The 14,858-nt window shown below is 49.4% G+C and overlaps 1 protein-coding gene across 6 annotated transcripts in view; it reads right to left on the bottom strand.

Annotated features, from left to right (window-relative positions):
• The window catches only part of DNAI2 (dynein axonemal intermediate chain 2), a 39,082-nt gene extending 31,899 nt beyond the window's left edge, over positions 1-7,183 (bottom strand). For 3 of the 6 annotated variants that reach the window (XR_002798695.3, XM_012529254.4, XM_058284655.2), the window contains exon 1: positions 7,068-7,175. The gene's annotated coding sequence lies outside the window, so the exon portion shown is untranslated. Of the gene's footprint in view, positions 1-3,895; positions 4,006-6,309; positions 6,397-7,067 lie in introns of those variants that run through there. The other 3 variants (XM_058284654.2, XM_023591914.3, XM_071210791.1) reach the window with 3 other exon arrangements.
• Positions 7,184-14,858: the final 7,675 nt, after the last annotated feature.

Here is a 14,858-nt window from a genome sequence, read left to right as displayed (position 1 = left end):
GGTCCTGAGAGGGGCCATGGGGAATTGGAAGGCAGTTTGGGCCCTGACACTTCAAGTTCTGGCTCTGCCATTCACCAGCTGCCTGACCTTGGCAAGGTCAGTCAAGTATTCTATCATTCTGAGACCTCACCCACTCTCACAGGATGAGACACTTCACAGTCAAGAAGGTGCCAAGAAGGAGATACTTCATTTCTGAGATGAAGGAGACATTTCATTGCTGAGAAGGTGCAATGGAGCAGCTCCGGCCACAGCAGAGCTGGTGTTCAAATGCAAAGGATGTTTTCTCGTGGGTGATAAGTACAAGTCTTAAAAACCCAAGTGTGCAATTCCTACAAATTGCACTTCCCTCACCCCAAAGGAGAGCTTGACCCTTCTCAAATCCTGGCACATCGACTGATTCTGCGGATTGTGAGGGCTCGCCTAGCCACCTGTCGGGGTGTGCTGGCCACATTCACTATGGAGTTTAGCAGAGCTGTCTGATGGCTCCATCGAACTCTGAGAAACTCTTGCCTTTCATGGAAAGTTCTTAAGGGCTCAGATTTGGGGTCTGAGCTCCTGACCCTGCCCTGCACAGAGCTCTAGGAAAATAGGTCACAGTCAGGGGATAGAGCAAGGAAGATGAATTGTATGAGAGGCTTGCCATGGCAGGATTTAAGACCAAAGGCCTTTCAATAGCCAAGACTTTAGGTTTCTTGCTAAAGGGGCTGCCATCTTGAAATGATGTCAGAACCCAAGGGGGAAATGCTTGGAGGGGGTGTTTCCTGACTTAAGTAAAACCCATAGACAAAGAACCAAACCTATGAAAAAGATAAAAAATACGATGCAACAGAAATGTTAGGGTAGTAATTCACTTGACAAAGCAACTTTGTACGAAAGATTTTGGCCCAACAGTGCTTTCCAGGACACCCGAAATAAAGTCTGGGAGATATATATTTATCTCCCAGACTTTCCTAGGAAACAGGTTTTATGACATGGAAAACTGCATGCTTTATCTCCATTCTCATTATAACTCCCACTATTTCACTTACTCATTCAACAAGCATTTATTAAGACAGACTGTGTTACTGGCATAAGAGTAGACATATAGATCAATGGAATGGAAATGAAAGTCCAGAAATAAACCTTTACATTTACATCAATTACTTTTTGACAAAGGCAGCTCAGTGGGGAAAGGAGGGCTCTTTAACAAATGAAGCTGGGATAAGTGGATAGCCACATGCAAAAGAATGAACAGAGACCCCTACCTCACACCTCTACAAACAAGAACTCAAAATGGATTGGAGGCTCAACTGTAAGGGCTAAAACTATAAAACTTAGGGGAAAAGTATAGGGTTAGGCAAAGATCTCTTAGGCGGGACATGAAAAGTATGGTTCATAAAAAAACGAAAAAAGACTAATTGGATTTCATCACTTTTGTACTTCAAAAAATACCATTAAGAAAATAGAAAGACAGGAAGCAGACTTAACCCAGTGGATAGGGCGTCCACTTACCACATGGGAGGTCCACAGTTCAAATCCCGGGCCTCCTTGACCTGTGTGCAGCTGGCCCATGCTCAGTGCTCATGCGCACAAGGAGTGCCATGCCACGCAGGGGTGTCCCCCGCATAGGGGAGCCCCACGCGCAAGGAGTGCGCTCCATAAGGAGAGTCGCCCAGCGCGAAAGTAAGTGCAGCCTGCCCAAAAATGGTGCCACACACACAGAGAGCTGACACAACAAGATGACGCAACAAAAAGAAACACAGATTCCCATGCTGCTGACAACAACAGAAGCGGACAAAGAACTCGCAGCAAATGGACACAGAGAAGAGACAACCAGGGGGTGGGGGGAAGGGGAGAGAAATAAATAAATAAATCTTTAAAAAAAAAATAGATAAGTCATAGATTTGGAGAAGATATGGCAGGTCATTTCTGATAAAGGATTTGTATCAGAATATGTAAAGACCTACTGAAAAAAAAGAAAAGAAAATAAGAAAGAAAAATGGAGAGAAGAAAAAAATATATATATATATTTACAAAACATATATGTAGCAGTTTGATATAGTTATGAATTCCAAAAATAGGTATTGGACTATGTTTGTAATCTGGTCTGTTACTGGGCATGGTTGAGTTATGATTAGGGCTTTGATTGGGCCACATCATTAGGGTGTTGAGTCTCCACCCACCAAGGGGTGGCAAAGGACAGAGTTGGAGCTTTTGCTGCGAGGGTTTTTGATGTTGGGGTTTTGATGTTGAGGAGTTTGATACTGAAGCCTTAAGCTGGAGCCCTGGGAAGTAAGCTCACAGAGGAAAAAGAAGCCAGTCTGAGGAGGAGAGGAATCCTGAGTCCAGGGAGAAAGAAGCCCCGGGAAGGTAGGAATCTTGAACCCAGAGAGAAGCAAAACCTTATAAGGGAGGAACCCAGGAAGCCTGAACCCTTGCAGCCATCGGCAGCCATCTTACTCCAACATGTGGAAATAGACTTTGGTGAGGGAAATAACTTATGCTTTATGGCCTGGTATCTGTAAGTGCCTACCCCAAATAAATACCTTTTATAACAACCAACCAGTTTCTTGTATTTTGCATCAGCAACCCTTCGGTTTACTAATACTATATATATATATATAAACAAATATATACTAATACTATATATTTATATATAAATAAAGACCTACTAGATCCCTGATGCATGGAGAAAGCTCTACAGTCTCTCACTGCCTGTCCATCACAATCCCCAAGGCAGTTATCATGATTCCCACTTAGAGGAAGAAACTAATGCCCAGAGAGATTAAGTAACTTGTCCAAGGTCATGTATAAGTCCAGGCAGAGCCTGGACGCAAACCTGGGCATGTCTAGCTCTAAAGCAGAGGCTCTTAACCTCGGCTGCCCATTTAGAAGACCTAGAGGGCTTTGAAAACTCATAATGCCCAGGTTGAACCCTGGACCAACTAAATCAGAATCTCTCCTCAGTGTTTTTTAAAGTTCCCTAGGTAGGGAACCGGATGTGGCTCAACCAATTGGGATCCCATCTACCATATAGGAGGTGGTCCAGGGTTCGATGCCCGGGGCCTACTGCTGAGGGCAAGTTGGCCCACGTGGCAAGCTGGCTCATGTGGCGAGCTGACTTACGCAGAGTGCTGGCCCATGCGGGAATGTCGCCCTACATGGGAGTACTGCCCTGCATGGGACTGCTGCTCAGCGCGGAAAAGCTGCCCTGCGCAAGAGTGCTGGCCAACGTGGAGAGCTGGTGCAGCAAGATGACGCAACAGGAGACACAGAGGAAAGAAAATAAGAAGACACAGCAGAACGGGGAGTTGAGGTGGCACAAGGGAGTAATTGCCTCTCTCCCACTCCAGAAGTTCCCAGGATCCGTTCCCAGAGCCAACTAATGAGAATACAAGCAGACACAGAAGAACACACAGTGAATGGACACAGAGAGCAGACAACTGGGTGAAGGGGGGGTGGGGTAGAAATAAATAAAATACATCATAAAAAAATAAAAATAAAGTTCCCCAGGTAATTGCAATGAGCAGCCAAGGTTGAGAACCACTGATTTAAAGCAAATTTTTAAAAAATGATTAAAATTTTTAATTTTATTTTTCTTTCCTTCCCCGCCCTGCTGTATTTGCTGTCTGTGTCCATTTGCTGTGTGATTTTCTGTATCTGTTTCTCTTTTTGTCTTCTCATCTTTCTCCTCTAGGATTCAATCCTGGGCACCTCTGACATGGTGAGAGTTTCCCTGTCAATTGCGCCCCTCAGTTCCTGGTCTCTGCTGTGCTTCACCTTGACTCTCCCCTTCGTCTCTCTTTTATTGCATCATCATCTTGCTGCATGACTCACTTGTGCGGGCACTGGCTTACTGCATGGACATTTGACTTGCTGCACGGGCACTCGGCTCACCACGTGGGCACTGGCTTACCATGCGGGCACTTGGGCAGGCACTCGGCTGGCCACGTGGGCTCTGGCTCACCATGCGGGCTCTGGCTCAGCACACAGGCACGCTTTCTCTTCTTTTTCAACAGGAGGCCCCAGGGATCGAACCCAGGTCATCCTATATGGAAGCGGAGGCCTTATCACTTGAGCCATATCAGCTTCCCGCAAAGGCTCTTAATCCCTCAGCCAGTCTTTCTCAAACCTGAGATTCTTGTTAAAATATATTAAAAAATAATAATAATAAAATAAAATATATAAATGCTGATCCATATGTCTGGGGTGGGGCCTGGCAATCTGTATTTCCCACAATTACCTTAGACACATGTTATGATCAACCAGGTGTCTAGTCTACCTCCCTCATTCCTAGGGCTGCAAGAAACCAGACCAGGGAGCCCTGCCAGCTGACCCCTCAGATGCAGGGTCAAGAGCTGCGTGAGAAACTAGAAGCAGGAGCCAGGGGTGGCCTGGACCCTGCAGCAACCTGGGGAGGTGGGTGGGGGGTTCAGCTCCTAGGACCCTTTGTGTCCACATAAGCTGTTCCTAGAAGGCATCACCACCCTATCCCAGCCCCAGAACAACTCAACCTGAACCAGACTTTCATATGGGCTTGGAACTGCCCACTCTGGGAAGGCAGTTTGGAAGGCAGAAGGTGGGGAGAGAAGTACAAATTGCAGCAGGTTGCCCTAATGTGTTTATTTCATGTAGAAAGAGATAGGGCCTTCTGAAAAAGAATGCACATTTAATTCAGCTCACCCCCTCTGCCACCGCCCTCGTCAGATACAACGGAGGCTCCCACACAGGGCTGCAAGGCTACCTGGCTGCCCCTCTTTTCAAAGACAACTGCTGCCAGCAGCTGCTCCTAGGGGACGCAAGGAGGCATAAGAAAATGAGGAAATACTAGGAAGACAAAAATAGCCTCTTCAGTGCAGATCCTACTTTATTAAAGGTTAACTTTTTATTTTAACATTTCTTGTATTTTCCAACATAAAATAGGTATACATTCTTCAAGCTTAGTTCTCACACAACAAAAGCTAAAACATTTATAAATTAAAGTATAACAAAAATATAAAACCAGTAAATTTCAAATTACCAAACTTGATATAGTAAATGACATAGTTTTTTTCTCAAATAAAAGAATGTTTTACTCAAAAGAAATAACTCACAAATATTTGGTTTAATAGCAAAAAGCTATAGTTTCAGATCCCCTTCTGTTTTTAAATTGTTTTTGAACTTTTTAGTAACAATAAGAATTCTGTTTACCTAAGTATCTGGTGCAAACTGGTTTTGATAAAGTCAACCCTTTTCTTCTCTCTCTCAAGGCAATCATCACATAAAGCAGATCCTACTTTAAACAGCTTTCCTTTCCTTCTTGGTGCTTCCCTAGGCCAAGCCAGCAGAGAATAGAAGCATTGTCTTCTAGCTGGAGCGCACAGAGGGGACATTAAGAGGCTGGCCGGGAGACGGGAAGACAGCTCATTCAAAGACCCAAGGCCAGCTCTCTCTCTCACCAGGGGCACCACGAGGGCCGCGAGGTCTGCGCAGGTGGGCCCGGAGTGCCAGCGGGTGGGCTTCCCCCTGGGGGGGTGGGTGGAGCGTGGCTGCTGCAAACGGAGCTCCACCGAGACAGGAGCAGGCTCGCTGCCCTCCCGGCATTCCGGGGAGGAGCATGCCCACCCAGGGAAGGCCACAGACCCCAAGGCGGTGCAGGATGCTGTGGAGTCCCCAGCACGAGAACCCGGGAACCCAGGGCACACTGGTCTGACCATCACGACGCCACCGGCGGCCACATCCCAGGGTGGTCAGATCAACCCCTTGGCAGGTTGGGAAAACAAAGCCCTTCTTGTGCAGTGAGAGTGAGCAGAGCAGTTCCTGGAAAGAACCCCCGGGGCTTAAGGGAAAACGTGTTTTCCAAGCTGGAATGGGAATGAGGAGAGCGGGCTGGGAGGTGGGTGGGAGGCGTGCTGGAGACCCCTTCCCCTTCACGCTGGACTCTGCGGTGGTCTAAGGGATGTGAACCTCTTCCTCTCCTTGCTGGTTCTTGGCGCAGCCTCCAGTCTGCATCCCCGGGCCTGACGGACCTGTGGGACACCTGGCAGGGCAGCGGGAGGCAGGGCAGGTTGTCCTTCTCTTACCCTCTTGTGCACCTGCTGGAATTCTGGGGTCCTAAGGGACCTCAAAAAAGGCGGCTCTCCCTGGGGATCCCCCACCCTGTGCTTTCCCCTTTGGACAATGCTGAGACTGCTGGGGTGAGCCCCACCAGAAGGTGGACGATAAGGACAGGGAGAGGGTGGGAGGAAGTGCCCCAAAACTGGAAGGTGACCTGGGGTCAGGTTGCCCTGCTCTTCCCACTACCACAGCGTGTCCTGGAGGGACACTGTGGTCTTTTCGTTCACCTCCTACCTCCAGTTGCTGGCTGGAAGAGAGGCCCGATACGCGCTTTGTTACATGCACGTTAACGTGGACACCAGCTCGGCACCAGGGCTCTCCTTCCAGCTCCCGGCCCCACCCCAGCCACCTTCCTCCTCGAACTTGAAAAGCAAAGCACAAAAAAGCAACCAGTGGAAAGGGGGAATGCACTTCTGTTGTTCAAGAGAATGTGATAATGTTGACCATGTTGCAAGAAGAAGGACCACTGTGTGACCTTGAGCACGACACCTCACGGACAACCCCCTGGCAGGCGGAGGGAAAAGGGAAAGGATGTAGTTCAAGTCCCCATGTATTTCAGTAACTGTTAATTTCCTTCCTCTTGTTCCTATCAGAAAGTTCGCCTCTTAACAGGCCCATCCTCCCATCACTTCCATCCAAAGCTGTATTTTCCATCCTTTCAGCTCTAAGCCTTTAGGGGTCTCCCTGCCCCTTTTGAGGAGACAAACTGCACCAGAACCCCAGAAAGAGTGGGGAGGAGGGCGGCAAGAGGCCAGGTGTTCAGAGCCTGTAGGGTCCTGGGTTTGGGGACTGTGGAGGGCGGCAAGGACTAATGGGGCGCGGGACCCTGCAAGCGCGGTCGCGGTACCCACCACCCGGCAGAGGAAGTGGCGACCCTCCCCACCCCATGAGGACTTTCTTGAAGGGTTGGGGATCATCAGCCTCAGGGGCTCTCCCCTTCGCTGTCTACTCTCCTCTTCGGCCCCGGACGTCCTCCCCGGGCCCACCCTTACCCTAGGTGCGCTCCTCCTGCGGCTCGGACAATAGGGAAATGCCGGAGCCACGGTCCAGACCCCAGCTCTTCTCAAACGGCTCCGAGTCGCGGCGTTTACCCGTTGCCTAGCAACCCCGGCGGGGCTCTGGTCGCGGCGCGGGGCGGAAGGCGTCAGAGAGCACGTGACGGCCTATCCAGCCTCGTCGGAAGTGCAGCCAAGCCCACCTGCCTCTTTCGGAGGTTCCTGGAGTGGAGAGGAACGTTAACCCACGAACTAGTAGAATACCGCAATGACAGTTGTGGGGGGCCTTTGCCAAAGCGCCTTTCCCCGCCAGTAAGCTCTGGGCAAAATCCTGGAACCGTGCAAAGAAGAGTAACCAGTCCCGAGCCCAAGTCCTGAGTCGTGGTAGGGGATGCCCGCCCTGCTGTTTATTTGTTTGTGACTTTTGTGGGTGGTTTTGCCGCTCTTTCCATCCGTTTCCTCCTCCACGAAATAGCCCCACCCTCCCCTCCGCCGCGGGGTGTATACTAACACTCCCTCCGTCTACTCCGCTAGGCTAGAAAGTCCTTGAAAGTAGGAGAAGGGCTTCCTCTTCCCGTAAGTCGCCGGAGGTGATCTCTGAAAATGGTTCGCTATTCCCTTGACCCAGAAAACCCCACAAAATCATGCAAATCAAGATTCATGCAAATCTTCGTGTTCACTTTAAGAACACTGGAGAAACTGCCCAGGCCATCAAGGGTATGCATATTCGAAAAGCCACAAGTATCTGAAAGATGTCACTTTACAGAAGCGATGTGCGCTGTTCCGTCGTTACAGTGGTGGGGTTGGTAGGTGTGCCCAGGCCAAACAGTGGGGCTGGACACAGGGTCGGTGGCCCAAAAAGAGGGCTGAATGTTGCACATGCTTAAAAATGCAGAGAGGAATGCTGAGCTTCAGGGTTTAGATGCAGATTCTCTGGTCAAGGGTTTAGATGCAGGTTCTCTGGTCATTGAGCACAGCCAGGTGAACAAAGCCCCCAAGCTGGGCCGGCACGCTTACAGAGCCCAAGGGCGGATTAACCCGTACAGGAGCTCCCCCTGCCACACTGAGATGATCCTTATGAAAAAGAACAAGTTGTTCCTAAACCAGAAGAGGAGGTTGCACAGAAGAAAAAGATATCCCAGAAGAAACTGAAGAAAGACAGATTTATGGCTCAGGAATAACTTCAGCATACAATAAATGCAAATAAAAGTTAAAAAAAAAAAAGAAAGTAAGGGAAGGGGGCCATCTGAACTTGGCATTTCAACAGCTTCCCCCAGTGGCTGGCACACTATAAGCATATTTTGAATGTTCATTGAATAAGTGAATGAAGGAATGAATGAATAAATGAAGAGTCATGTTTCTCATGGGGTTAAGGCAACTAGGTGAGATTATGGAAACTAAGAGAAGGGCTTTGGGATTAGAAAACAGGGGTTCGAATCCCAGCTTGGCCGCTTACTGATTGCCTGATGGGCAATTTTACTTTCCTTTTCTAAGACTGAACTTTTCTCCTCTCTAAGCGGGGGCGGGCAGTGGCAGTTCTTGTAGGATAATTGGGACGATTGGCTGAGGCAACACAGCGAAGTCCTAGCCCTGCGCGGAAGCCAAGAGTCAGCTCCTGAACGCAGGCCAGCTCTGGAATCACTGGCGCGGACGAGCAGGCTCTCCCAGGTTCAGGGAAGGGAGCTGGGGCTTTGGACTGGGGCGGACAAGGAATACGTCATCCAAGAAGTGGGATTTAGGGTTGGAACTGGGCCCTGACAAATGGTTATGAGTTGCAGGGGAAAGAGTGGGGAAAGCATTCCAGATTGGGAGCATGGGGCAGGGCATGAGCAGGGGAGTCGTGGTTGTCATGGGAGAAAGGCATTTGGGGGCCTGTTAGGGGCATCCATCTGGCTGGAGCTGACAGTCCCTGCAGTGGAATAATGAGAGAGGAATTTGCAAAGGTCAGCTAGGGCCAGTTGGTGGGGGGTCCTGAGAAGCAGACTGAGCTGCCTGCGCAGCTTCCCACGGGAAGCCCCGGACGGGCCTTTGGGGCTGCGGATGTCCAGGCAGAAAGTGAACGTCCTCCCTCCCCCACCCCACTTCTCAGGCAGGACAAAATCACCAACCAAATGCACCTTTGTGGGATACTGACTAAAGCCAAACCCCTTACTGACTGCTGCCATGAGCCCCCTCCCAGGGGACCCTGCTCCCACCAGCCGCTCTGAGCAAAGCACTCTCTTGGGGTGGGCTGCTGAGGGGGGGTGGCGGGGCCTCGGTGGAGGAGCTTCTGGCAAGCCCCACTGAAACGACTTTGTGTGGTCAGAGGCGAATCTGATGGAGACAAAGTGGCCAGAAGTCAGGAACGGCCCCCCTCCACAAGGGCGTGTCCGCTGGCTGTGTGCTAGCCCAAAGGCCCTCCCCTCCCCACCCCCGGCTCTGGGGAGCCCAGGCCTCTCTGCACACGCACTGCTCCTTGGCCCGAGGAGGGCTGGGGGCAGGTGGGCAGGGGGCGATAGGAAGAGCTGAAAGCGTCGGTCCCCTTTCTCCTACCATCTGGGTGATTTATTAGAGCCCCTCCCCCCACCCCACCCGGAGGGCCTGCATTCTGCCAAATGCTGACGGCACCTCATTCTCTGGCAAAACAGCCGTCACCCTTGGCAAGCTCAGACTCCCTGGGAAGCCAGCATCAGGCCATAAAATTAGGATTATTCACAGAGATCTAGTTTTTAAAAAATGTGGGAGCTCTCAGATCTTTGCCCAAGCACCTCAAAACCAGCAACTGGAATTCCTCGCTGAGAGCTGCCCCCAGGCCTGGACACCCCCAGGTCAGTCTGTGATACTTGGCACCACTTGCCACTTTTTAAAAAATAAGCTTTTTGTTTGAGAACAGCTTTAGACTTATAGAAAAGTTGCAAAGATAGTACAGAGAATTCGCATATACCAAATGTCCAGTTTCCCTTATTAACATCTTACATGAGTTTGATAAATTCATTACAATTAGTGAACAAATCTTGATGTATTATTAAAATAATTTAAGCCTATATTCTTTTCTGGATTTCCTTAGATTTTCCCTAATGTCCCAGGATCCCACGTTACATCAGGTTCCTCTTGGATCGACGGTTATTCACTTTGTCTGTTTTTGATGACCTTGATGACTTTAAGGAAGACTGGTCAGGTCTTTTGTAGAATGTCCCTCCATGGGGATTTGTCTGATGTTTTTCTCGTGGTTAGGCTGGAGTTATGAGTTCTGGGGAGAAAGTGTTATTTTTATCATATCATTTCAAGGGGACATATTATCAATATGTATTACGTTGACCCTGACCATCTGGCTGAGGTCGTGTTTGTCATTGTCCCCACTGGTCAGTTACTTCCCCTTGTGTGCCGTCCCCCATCCCTTCCACACTGTCCTCTTGGCTGGAAGTTACCACATGTGGTCCACACTTAAGGATAGGAAGTTAGGCTTTACTTCCTTAAGGGCAGAGTATCTACAGAAATTATTTGGAACTCTTCTGCACAGAGAGTCACATGTTACTTTTTGCCACTTTCACTGGCTGTTGAATAGGAAAGATTTGGTAGAAGGATAACATTTTGACCCCCACCAATGTTTAAAATGAGCTGCATGGTGGAAGGAGGCAAAGTTTTAAAATTTTGATTTGCTTCTAAGCCACTGGCATGCCTCTCTTTAATGTCACCCCTGGTCATAAACTCGCAAGGCAGGATAAGTGGGAGAAGGCGGGAAATCAGGCTTTGCGGGAATTAGGTGCTTGAAACGCGTGCAATGGGGCACTGCTATGGTCCCCTCTTCCAGGGGGTCCATTTGCATTCGCAGCTACCTTTAAGGATTGGGAGTGCCTGGCAAGTGGAGAGCTCGCCTTGTTCAGCCTGGTAGCCACGATGCCTGCCTCAGGGCCTACCGGTAAGAACTGCTCAGAATTCATCATGACATCACTGGTAAGACCACCTGTCTTAGTCTCTTGGGGCTGCTGTAATGAGTGGACACAAACTGGGGGGCTTAAAACAACAGAAATTGATTCTTTTGTCGTTCTGGAGGCCACAAGTGCGAGACCAAGGTGTTGGCAGGGCCACGCCCCCCCAAAGTCTGTAGGGGAGACTGTTCTTTTCCTCTCTCCTAGCTGCTGGTGTCTGCCAGCCATCCTCGTTGTTCCATGGCTCCATCTTCACATGGGTTTTTACTCTCTTTGCCTGTCTGTGTCCAAATTTTGCTCTTCTATAAGGATACCAGTCATATTGGATTTAGGACCTAGGACCCACACCAACTCGGTATGGCCTCTGTGATGGTTAGACTGATGGGTCAACTCAGCCAGGTAATTGTGCCCAGTTGTTTGGTCAAGCTAGCACTGGGCTAATTGTAATACAAGGACATTTATGGACTCTAGTCACCAGTGATCTTACTGCATAGATAGGTGATTACATCTACATCAATCAGGGAAATTGTCAGCAATGAGTGATCGTTTATCCAATCAGTTGAATGCATTAAAAGGGGAAGTGATTTCAGCATTCAGAGAGAATTTCCCAGCTCATCTTTGGACAGGCAACATCTTCTGGAAACCCATCAAGGACCTTGATGGGACTTTCATCAGAGCCCCTGGTTTGCAGCCTGCCTGCAGAATCTGGACTTGTGCATCCCCACTGTCACGTGAGAGACCCTTATAAAATTGCGTGCTATTGACAGATATCTCCTGTCGATTCTGTTCCCCTAAAGAACTCTGACTAATACAGCCTCATCTAAACTAATTATGTCTGCAGAGACCCTTTTTCCAAATAAGGCCACATCCACAGGTCCTGGGGGTTAGGGCATGGGCATGCTTTTTTTGGGGGATACAATCCAATCCCCAGCATCAGCCAATCCACCTGTGCTTCCAGTTAAGTAATCCCAATTGCTCTTGAACACAAACCAGACAACTCCCTGCCATCTCAGAGAAAGACGCGTCTTCATTCTCTCCAGAACCATCGTCCTGGCATCAGTCATGCCAAACTCCAATCTAGGTTCCTCTGCCCTCTGCTTTGTAATGTTCTGAGCCCCCATATTATTCAAGTAACTCACAGGCAGCTATAGCTGCCCAAGGGACAAACTCCACTCAAGCTGGGACCCATACAGACTTGGCTTTTCTTGGGGATTTGGGGACCCCAGAATAAGAAAGTCATTCACAGTCCTTGTCCTGGAGAAGCAAAAGAGGAGAGTGAAAGAACAGCAGGAGGCTTATTTGAGTGCCCTCCTGGGATCAGCTAGGAAAAGTGGGGACCTGGGAAATGGGGAGGCTGGTTTGAAGCCTTTCGGAAGTCCCCGAATCCTGGTGAGCCTTGGATACCTAGAACCTCCCGCTTCCCCGAGAAGACAGACGTCTATGACTCTGCCTGAGCTGTCACCAGTAGATGCCACATCCTCTGGGGATGGTGAACACGGGAGGGCTGGTGTGGGGAATCGCAGAGGAGGTTCAATCACTTTGCCTTCCTCCCACGCTAACTGGGATCTGGGAGCCTGTGGGGCTGGGTGTTTGGCTAGCAGGAGAGAGTCAGAATGTGGGGCTCTGCGTTGCCCCAGGGCATCCCGAGTTTGAGGCAGTCCAGGAAGAGGATGTGCTTGGCTGTCAACCACAAACGTCAACAATCGCTCTCTGGCCCGCCATTCTTTCCCTCATCCAGAGGAGCAAAAGCAGCTCCTCCCTTGAAAGATGGGCAAGGGCCAAGACCCCCCAACTTCCTGCCCCCATGGCTGCTCCTCCCACCATCTCCCTGGGGCACCTGTGCTGGTGCGGCTTTCTCCCCCTGGCTTCCCCAGCACCAGGCTCTCTGGCTGTCCTCCTGCCTCTTTGTTCTTTCTCCGCTGCTTCTTCCACCTGCTCCTCAATTGCTCCTGCTCTGGATGCAGCTCTCCCCACCCTTTCGGCACCCCGCTGCTGCTCTCCACAGGTTACTGACCCCATTTACTGGTGACTCCCACCCCCGGGTTTCTGGCCAGTTGCTTGCTGGACATTTCCATTCAGATTCGTACATACCCTTGAACCTCACCTTGAACCTCGTGCCCCCACATTTGCTCCTCCCCAGGTATTCTGTGGGTGACTGGCAGCCTTGAATGTCTACCCTATCACCTAGGACTTAAGCAATGGTCTTGAAAGATTCCTATGAGCCGAGCTGACAGACACGTGTGCAGTGGCCATGTCCATCACACCCCTCTCCCCACCCGCCTTGCGTTCATCCTCCCGATGGACATTTGTCGAGTGCTGCTTTCTGTGCACCATGAACGCTTCTGTGTTGTGCTCGCAGGAAACACTCGTTGGAGTTGGCAAATGAAAAACTCCTTGGCAAGCAGGAAGACTGTTTTCCCTCGATGGCATCTGGTGTCTCGCACATACCCCCACTTTCCTCTAAACTCATTAGTCAGTGGTTGAAAGTGGAGCAAATTTTAAAAGGACAATGGGAAGATGTCCAGGATACAGTGTTAAGTAGAAGAAACGATCGCAGTATGATATTATAGTGTGAGTATATTTCTGTAAAGACTTCAGAACAAAATCTGGAGAACAGGCATCAAACAGCTAATGGTGTATTTTTCTGGATTGTTGGATGATGGGGGATTTCCACATTCTTCTACATTTTTGGTTTGAAATGTTTATATCACACACATTATTTTGTAATCAGAAGAGAATAATGATGATTAAACAAAAGACAGGAAGCAGAAGACTGAAGGAACCTTTATCAAATGTCCATATAAGACTCTGAACTTATACCTAAACGACTGCTGATGATTCTCTTCCCTTCCTTCCTTGCTAGTCTGTAAACTCCTTAGACTTTATGGGGCCGCAGAATTTAGCACAAGGTGATGAGTGAGGCCAGAGTCAATCGACTTTTTCTATTAAGGACCAGATAGTAAATATTTAGGAAAATCGAATGTATTATTACATAGCTACTTAAATAACAAGAGAGAACAAATTTCCACTATTTTATTGGCAAAATTTGAAATACAGTAATAACTGGATACAATATTTTTGTACTATAGGTCCATTCAGGAGAGTGGAATTTTTTTGGAGAGAATAACATTTCACTTTAATTGGGCTTCAAAGTTAGGGTTCTTTATCATGCAAATGTTTACTTTTCCCCAGCCAATTAAAAAAGTAAAAACCATTTTTTACTTGAGGGCTGTACAAAAACAGGTGGTGGGTCAGGCTTGGCTCCCAGGCTCAAGCTTGCTGACCTCTGTGCCAGGCATTCGATACGTTTCTCATGAAATGAAGGCAAGGGGGAAGAAAGGAAGGTCAAGGCCCCTCATCTGGGCCTCTGTCACTGGGACACACCAGGCCTCTTGCAGTTTAGGTCAGCAATTTTAGGGAGTCAAGAGGTAGTGATACCACCCCTGCTCATGCTAAATACAGCAGCAGGCCTCACAGCTTTGGTGGAGGGAGAAGAGCACAGCGGAGCATGGCTCAGGAAGTCTGGAGATGGGTTAGCTTTGGAGAAGGAACTGCTTTCATGGCCAGGCCACGCAGACAGCATAGCACTGGACGATGGCCTTGGACATGGATCTGTCCTGGCGAAGGCTTGGCCTCAGAGAGGGCCATGGTGGCATTCATGACTCTCCAGGGGCAGGTCGGTCAGCAGCCCCTCTTCCCACAGTTGCCCATTCCTGGGCTTGGAGTTTATGCTTCAGCGGAGGCTCGGGGATGGGGGGATGGCAGCAGGACAGGGCCCAGGGTTTGCCAGGAGGCCCACCTACTTCCACCCCAGGTAGGAGAGGAAGGGAACTCATGGTGGCACCTGTGCCATCCCCCTTGAGCCTCATGTGCTCATGCA

The sequence above is a fragment of the Dasypus novemcinctus genome, chromosome 21 (genome assembly GCF_030445035.2).
Source record: "Dasypus novemcinctus isolate mDasNov1 chromosome 21, mDasNov1.1.hap2, whole genome shotgun sequence".
Taxonomy (NCBI): Eukaryota; Metazoa; Chordata; class Mammalia; order Cingulata; family Dasypodidae; genus Dasypus; species Dasypus novemcinctus.
The sequence above is the reverse complement of the archived record's forward strand: the minus strand, read 5'-3'. Positions and strand labels throughout refer to the sequence as shown.